The 8,555-nt window shown below is 43.9% G+C and overlaps 1 protein-coding gene across 2 annotated transcripts in view; it reads left to right on the top strand.

Moving 5' to 3' along the window:
- LOC133270130 (purpurin) overlaps positions 1-8,555 on the top strand; it is a 33,074-nt gene that overhangs the window by 13,389 nt on the left and 11,130 nt on the right. The gene's annotated exons all lie outside the window — the stretch shown is intronic.

Genomic DNA, 8,555 nt, shown 5'->3' with positions numbered 1-8,555 from the left:
CTTAGATGCCTTCATGCTAGCATAGCATGAACTTGCTCTGGTAGTTCTCATAGTCAGGATATTAAAATAGAATTATTGCTCAAGAAGACTCGGAGAAGGTGATGTGTGCCAGGGGTGCATACACTGCCTTCAGTGTCCACATTCTACTGGAGTTGCTCAGCAGTAGCATGATGAGGATCTGCTCCAGGTCTCCAGAACAGGAGTGGTTGAAGCCTTTCTATGAGCAACAAGCAGGACAGTCCCAAGCACAGGACTTGGTGGCAGTGGGAAATGCCTGGCACCTGTAGGTATGACAGTGTTTCAGGACTCAGGCTGTTCAGCAATGTGTTGCATGTCACAGCGGTTTTCTGGTACAAAGGGTGGCAGAAAGAGCAAGAGGAATTTTTCTTCAGTTTTGACTGGAGGCAAGTGAAAGAACTAGCTGAGACCTTGAAGGTGGGAGAAGTTCAGGTGGGCCAGACCATTAAATGAGAGTTTGAAACTGGTGGGGGGGAAAAAGCCTTTTTGTAAATTATGTGCTCTTGTTAATCAAGAGAAAAACAAGGCAGAAAGTGTATAAACATGGCAAAATTATTGAAGATGAGTGCAAGAATACCGTGAATGGCCAAAAATGGAAAGTCAGAAAGGCTAAATTCCAAAATGAGGTTAAATTAGGAACATGAAGGGCAATAAACATTTTCTGTCATACTGGCTAGAGTAGGAACATCAAGGGAAGTATTGAAGGACTGGTGTGGTTAGACGGTTATGTGAAGTTACTTTTAAGCTGTCAAAGGCTTTTCCTGATGATTAACAGAGTATCTTCTGATGTTCTAAATGCTGGGAAAAGATGTAATGATTCTTTTAGCAAAACAGCAAAAAGTAAGAACTGAAGAATTCCACAACAGACAGTTTTGAATCTAGCTAGTAGGAAATACAGGGACAAACATGTTTATACAAATAACTGGAAGAGAGAAGTAAAGTCAGTGTGGTTTTGTCAAGAGCAAACTGTCATACCAGCATAATTCCCTCTATGCCAGAGTAAGAAGTCTGTGGGCAGGGAGAAAGTAACAACTGTCACAGCTCTTGACTCATGAGAAAATTACACACAAAATATTCTGTCTTTTAAGGTGGGGGCTTATAAGAAATAGTTAGAAGGTGGTGGCAAATCCATATGGAAGAGTTGTTGTTAGTAGCTCACTAATGAAACGTAAGAACTTCTTGAGTAAGATTCTCCATGGAGGCTGTCATAGATGTAGAGCATCTCAGTATTTCCACTGATGGGTGGAATAAAATTGGATGTGTATGAGCTGTGGCCAGGTGTCTGTAAATGTGTTTGAGCACCATCTTACAACTAAATTGCAGACAGGTGTGTGCAGGTGGACTAGAACTCACCAAGGATGCATGGAAAGCTCTACTTATGTGGAGAACAGTCATCTGGTGAGTCCAAGGTGATGAAGCCACTATTCTGGGCTTGTCACAGGCTGAACATGTGTCAACAACGCCAGGCAGAAGGAGCTGTACACCCATTAAGTGAACATTCTATTGTATAAGAGATTATACCGAGTTGTACTAAACAGATGTGTCACCTGGAAGACAGTAGGAAAATGTGATCTCTGAGGAAAGACAGGTTTGTCGTGTCTCTTCCAAGTCATCTCTTTTCTGAACAAAACAGTCCCCAGTTGCATAAAAGGCAACTGGGAAGATAAAGGGAACTATGTGTTCTTCACAGTAATGTAGGACAGGAGATTTCATTACTTCATAGTAATGAAGGACAAGAAGCACTGGAAAGGCTTCCACAATAGCTAGAAAAGGCTTGCACCCTATCTTAGATACCCCTAGAATCAAGAGACACCATCCTTTTTCCCAGAAAATACCTTCTGTGATACACATGTAATGATGCCAGCCTGCTGGAAGTGTTATGGATAAACAACTTCTTACAGCTGGAGGAAAACTCATTTTCCTGTGAGTCTAGCCACCTACAGTCCACGACCTCACTGGCCAGTTATGTGTGAGAAAACGATTGCTTAGACAAACAGGAAAAGCTTCATCTGTGGCAGTGTAAACCTGACAGATAGGAATAATGTTGCTTGGTGTGCAGTGGAAGCCAGAGGCATCCTACTGCCTTCCAAGGCCTCCACCCCAGTATCAACCTGGGCCCTTCCAGTGTGCTGTAAAGTACAAGCCTTGTTTCATCCCTCAGTGACGGAGAGGAAAAAGGACTGGGTAAAAGTAAAACCATTAAAAATATTGCTAGATTATTAACACATTTTGGATGCTGGTATCATAAAGGAATGAAGTTTCCTGTACATGGAATTTGAAGAATGTCTGATGTGAAGTGTAGCTCCTCTTACAGTCTAGCATACTGTGGTCTGGTAGTTTTCTGATTTAGTGGACTTCCCTTGTGCCAGGTTGGATTTGTGGAAGGAGAGAAGTTCTCCTGGGAGCTCATGGTCACTTCCCTGAATTATTTCAATGTCCGGGAATCAGGCTGTGTATGAAAAGAATGTTATAGCACAGAGCTATACAGTTGTAAGACATACTCAGGATGCCCTATGTCTGAACAGAAGGTCCTTTTGGCTTGGTAGCATATGGTGTTTTCCAGTCTGTATTGCTTCACTCTTTATGTGTAAGCTGACATAAACAGGTTTGGTGGCTGTATTAAAGGGTATGAAAAATGTTGTACATGCTTTTGAGTTGTGAAAAATTGTAAATGGGTGAACTATTCATACTGAATGGAAGCTGGCACTGTTTTGGATCCAGACCTCCCAGAGACTCACACTTCGTTTGCATGAAATGTTCAAGATAAATATTTTTGTTTGAAACATTTGTATGAAGAACAAGCAGCTTCCAACAGTGACACTCCAGGCTCCAAATATGAAAGATCCAAGCTCTGTTCTTTCCTCTGCATGCATGGTTTGAACCTTAACAAGCATGTTTCCCCTTAACAAGGGGAAAGAATAAAGGACCCAAGTACTAAAGTTCATAGCTGCAGAAGTGGAGAAACTGAGGTAATATTGGTTAAGCCAAGCCAGGGCTGTGTAACTGCAGCGTAGTTGAAACCACACAGGAATAGTGCATGGAAATCTACATCATCTGTGCAAAGGGAGCCAGCAGTGCCAGAGCAGATCCCTTGGAAAAGGGTGATGTCCTGATGTACCCAGAATTTCAAGCATGGTGAAAGGATACAGGTGTTCCCCAGGCCTTCAGGGAAACACAGGTGGCACCATGAAAGCCATTGCTGGCATAACAATGATAACTGAGGTGGGTACAGTCTAAGCTTGCAATAGGATAATGTTCTTTGATTGGACTTAGGCAGACAATGGAGGATTTTGGAGGAGGATGAGGCTGCTATTTTAAGAAACTTGCACTGGGCTGTCACACAGCATAATATCTGAGCACATGTAGTTGCACACATTTGGTTTTAATAGCTTTAAAACTGAATTGCAGAGTTGGCATAAGACCTCTGCCTTGTTGGGTGTTGGTGGATGTCCTTTAAACTCGATTTGACATGGAAACCTCAAATGCTTAAACTGAATTGAAGGCTTGGCTCGTGGCTGGGGAGACGAGCTGGAATCTCAGAGACAAAGTTCCTCCCCACCCAATAACTCATGTCACAGCCTCTCCCCACTCCCATGACGGACACTACTAAAACTCCAGCTGTGAAGTAAAACCATCCAGCTAATGTCGTGCAAAAAATACCGCCCAAGAGAAGCAGTACTGTTAGAGTCATTTTTGTGTCCAAAGCAGATGGTGCAGATACAACCTGCGAAGCAGGAATGGTGATGGCAAGCACTGGGGATGTTAGGTCCAAAGATTCTTCTGCCCCTCCTTCATGGGAACAATGTTTTCCTCCTAACCAAGAGGCTGTGGGGAGGGCAGCTGCAAGGGACTAATTTGATTAGACATTATCCATACAGGATGATGTATTGACAGCTACACTCAAACCTTTCTGGCCAACTCATCTGTTGGCATAATAAGATTGCAGCTTATCTGATTTACTAAGTAATATTGTCATGGCACCTGCTTGTATCCATGAATAAGCTTTCCTGCCTGGAACCAAGGAAGCCCAGTGAGGATCAGAGCTGTGTCCCTCACTCCTCCTGGGACAGGGTCTTTTGCCCCTGATGTCCAGCTCAGTCCTTCAGCCTCACAAAGATTACTTCTTGCCATGTAGTGGACTAGTGTGCAAAAACTCATGGCTCTGTCTCAGCACCCTCTGTTGGCTTTTCTTTCCTCTCCATGGCTGTTCACGGGCCTTTAGATGGCACCACAGCATGACCCTGCCTCCAGGGCTATTGCTCCCTGTTCCAGGCAGTCGAGACCCATTCCTGTCTGTGGTCCTGTCTAGCAGAGCTATCAGGGTGGGAAGCTGCAGCAGTTTTCTGCAGGCACCCGTGGGCAAGGAAGCTGGAGATAGATGAGGGGTGAAGGTCATTAGGGAAGCTGTGGCTGCTCCATGCCTGGTAGTGTTCAAGGCCAGGTTGGACAGGGTTTTGAGCAACCCGGTCTAGTGTGAGGCATCCCTGCCCATGTCAAGGGAATTGGAACTGAATGAACTTTAGGTCCTTTCCAACACAAACCATTCCATGATCTATAAGTCTGGGGATGGTTCAAACTGGGAGAGCAGAGGACATGGCTGCCTTTCAGAGGGACCTCGGGGAGTGGAGAAGTGGATCCTACAGCCCACCCCTGGCAAGCTTTGAGTCCTGCCCCTAGTGCAGGATGGCAGCAAGAGGACATGTGTCAGCTGGGGGATGTGCATGAGCACGGCCTGAGCTGCACACTTGTTTTAATGTATTCTGGCTGTTACACAGGAATACAGAAGTGGAGCATAGGAGCACAGCTTAGTGACAATCCGAGGTTTGAAGAAGTCACAGCTTGAGCAGCAGCTTCTTATGCTAGAGCTCTGTTTTCTTGCTGATTTGATAGGGGATATCTGAATTATAGTAGGATCATTAAATGTTTATAATGAAGTATAAATCCCATGTGCTACAGTGAACAGGGGAAAGCATGCTGCTGGCATCTCGACTGCAAAGGGTGAGTAATGTGTTTTGGAGTCAAAATAAGCACCTCGACACCCCTCACAAAATTTTGCTTGCATTTTGGCCAGAATGTTGTCTCCATCTTCTCATGACCATTAGCCCTCCCCTTATGAATCCTTTTGGAGAATTACTTTTACATTAGCGTACTAATTTAAGTGTTGCATTGGTGAGTTGCAGTAAACAGTCAAAGATTTGAAACTAAATGGTACTCACAGAGAGGAAGTAGTGCTATAGACACATGCATAAATACAAACTTTTACTTTAGATAGTAGTATGTTCAGAGTAAGCAACAATCAGTAGGCATACTGGGTTAGCCTGCCAAATGCTTTTAAGCTCCGTAACTTGGTAAAACCCAAAAAGTACCTTTTCATGTTAACACTAGGCTACTTCTCAGTTAACTGTTTGATTTTATTTCTGAAATGAAAACCCCATACGAAACACCACACCCCCCCCCCCCCCCCCCCCCCAAACCCAGCCCTCTCCCTAAATTCAGAATCTTGCAAACTTTAAAAATAAATGCTTTTTTTGTTTGTGTGTGGTTTTATCAATAATTGCTGAGTGGTGTAATAGCACCTGCTATAATGGAGGTACTTCACTCAAGGAAATGGTAGTGTGTGAGAGGCCGGTCCCTGCACTGCCCAGTGCTCCAGAACAAGTCCTGAATTTCTGAAAGCGGCACGCTTCCCTTGAACTCTAGCACATAAGTTAGTTTTGGATTTGGCAAGTCTGGCTGTTATTTTTTAAGAGACATGTACGAGAAAAGGCATCTATCTTTCCCATGACAGAAGACTGGAAATGTACTTAAGTAGCCTTGAGGAAGTCCACCAGACCTGACATGGTGACATGCCTTCTTGTCTTTATCCTCCTTGTATACATTGTAAACATGGACAGACTCTCTTTCTCTTAATTTTATGGAGAGCTGCCTCGGTTACAAAAATTATTACAGTACAGCAGCAATGACAATTTCTGCAGTAAGACTACATAAGTTTATTATCTTGCAATTGACAGATTGTATCCAAAGCTCTTAGCACAAATCACCGAACCTTGAATAAGAAGATTACTTAGCTGGTCAAATGTCCTGTGAAGCTGAAGAACAAAAAAGATCATTAAACTCTTCCCAAACTCCACCATGTGCAGTCCTTGTGAAGCCATCTTCCCACATACTGTGGGCAGGGAATTAAGGAAAACATGATAGTAGGACACATGAAACTTTCATAAGGAGCATTAATAACACAATTATAGGTGCTCATATCTTCCCAGAAGTAGGTTTGCTCATGCAGTGTCAGTGAGAAATTACAAAGAGAAGAGGCTTTAAGAAAAGGTTTGCAGATGTCTGAAGAACAAAAGGGCAGCATCTGAAATCAGTGATTTACGGGAAACATGGCCACAATGGAAAAAAAGAAAGCAGAGAATAGCACTGTTGAGCAGAAAAGAAGTGGAACAGAGAAACTCACTCTAACTTCAAGAGTAAAGAAAGAGCAGAAAACATTATAAAGTAATGAGGAAGAAGAAAAGGGGTAATGAGTCCATATGAAGCAGTGGAAACAGCCAAGTATTGAAACACAGGAAGGAATATGGAAAGCATGGGTAGTACAGTGATGAAAAAGAGTGGTGATGAGCCATGAAGGCCATGAGGCAAATGCCAACAGAAAATGCTTGAGTATTGAGGAAAATCTTTGAGCCTCTCGCCAGGGAAGATCCAGCAGACAGATGCATTTCTGAAAGCCACGGGAGCTCTTGGGTAGGGGGAAATCAAGGCTGAAAGGGTCCCCTGGGAAGGATTTCAGTGTTTGCTTTTGGTTATTGAGATATGAACAGGTGGTGCCAAGTGATTCTCAGCACAACTGCTCCACAGCAACTAAACCAGGATGGGAAGATACTCAGAGGAATATGTGTTCAGGTGAGTTTAGAAAGAGGCTGATGGCTTGCTGAGAAGATGGAGGTGGCTCAGGGATAGGCCTTGGCAGGATGAGGTGACAGTGCTGGGCACAGGGATGCAAGCACAGAAAGTGGCTTTAAATCAAGGAACAGACTACTGTGGAAAACTGGGGAACAAGAAGTGTGAGACTGAGCATAGCTGCCATGGGTAAGAAAAGGTCAGGCCAAGAAATCATGAGAAAAAGCTGGGAGAGACTGGGTAGTCTCAGTGTACACAGCAGAACAGTGTAAAGAGGGGTGCAACATCAGCAGGTACAAGGCTGCAGCTTAGAGGAAGCAAGTACTCATATTCCAGAAGCCAGCAAAAAGTCGGGTCATACAGGTGTTTACTGGTCATAACAGGAGCAGCTGTAGCTCCTCACTTTGCTAGGTAAGTGCCCTTAGCTGATGAGAAGCATGCTGTGGTAAGAATGGGGAAGTTTCCTGTCAATGGAAGACTTGTTCTATCTCGGGTCTTGCAGTTTCAAAGAAAAACAGCTGTTTAAAGCATAAAACAAACAAAATTGCTCAGGAAATAAGTAGTAATAACTTAATCATCTTTGATAGCTTAGAAACCTTATAGTTCTTTTCCCGTTTGCAAAGCAATATAATGAAGTCCATCCTTTTCTCCCACAGAGGAAGCAGAGACAGAAAGCTGAAATGCAGTTGTATGTGAGAGCCTTTGGCTTATTCTGTAGCTCTGTGACTCTCTAATAAGCTTCATGTTCTCAACTGCCCTCTTCCTCAAGTTCAGAGAGCACTGACCTAAACCTTCCCTCCTTAGTCTGTTTCTGCCTTCTGTTGCAGATGGAAACTGTGTCCTTTAATGCTCAGAAAGGCCAGGTGCCTGACTAATGGCCTTTGGCTGTATGCACATAAGATTCCCCTGGCTTTGTTAATTTGTGCTTCTGGTTTTAGCTTTTAAATCCATCATCAGGACTGGCAGGGGCAGCCTGGCTTACCCAGAACTACTCAAGCTCTGTGCCAACAGTATCACTTCTGTAAAGTACCTTGAGATGCATACCATGTGAAGGGCTGTAAATACCCCACTGGAGTAATCTGGAGCAATCACCTGGAGGCAGCACTTACTGTCTGCAATACGTAATGGAGGACATATATTCTACTGTTACACGATGCTTTGCAACAAGTTAGAGCCTACAGATTTATTCCTGAGTATATGGAGTTAAGATGCTTCTGTTGCACCAATGGAAAAGGAACCAGACTTAGAATAATACAAGCATTATTTACGTCTTCAGGGCTATCCACCTACCCTCTGTGCCTCTTGGTTTTTGAAGGCATCCTGGGAATAACACCAGGGATTAAATAAAATCCAGTCTGCTACCTCATTGCAAAATGTGGCAGGGAATATTTTCTGCCTCAAGGGAACATCCCCCTTGCTCCTGCCTTGCCCAAAGAGAAGAGTAGGATCAGTCCATGGAAATACTCCACAGCTGTCTTCAAGTGCAAAGACCTTAGCTCAGGACAGCTGAACCCCTCTCATGTTTGCAGATGCCACCCTCCTTTCCCACTTGAAAAAGGCAGGCTCTCCAGCCTGATCTCGGCCCTCCAGGAGCTGATGCGTAGGCATGAAAAGACAAAATGTTTAACCAAATGCTG

This window comes from Pezoporus flaviventris, unplaced genomic scaffold (genome assembly GCF_033815535.1).
Source record: "Pezoporus flaviventris isolate CSIRO_AGI_PZ_B2104156 unplaced genomic scaffold, CSIRO_AGI_Pfla_v1 ptg000018l, whole genome shotgun sequence".
In the NCBI taxonomy this organism is placed as follows: Eukaryota; Metazoa; Chordata; class Aves; order Psittaciformes; family Psittacidae; genus Pezoporus; species Pezoporus flaviventris.
Note: the sequence above shows the minus strand (reverse complement) of the source record. Positions and strands in the feature narration are given on the sequence as shown.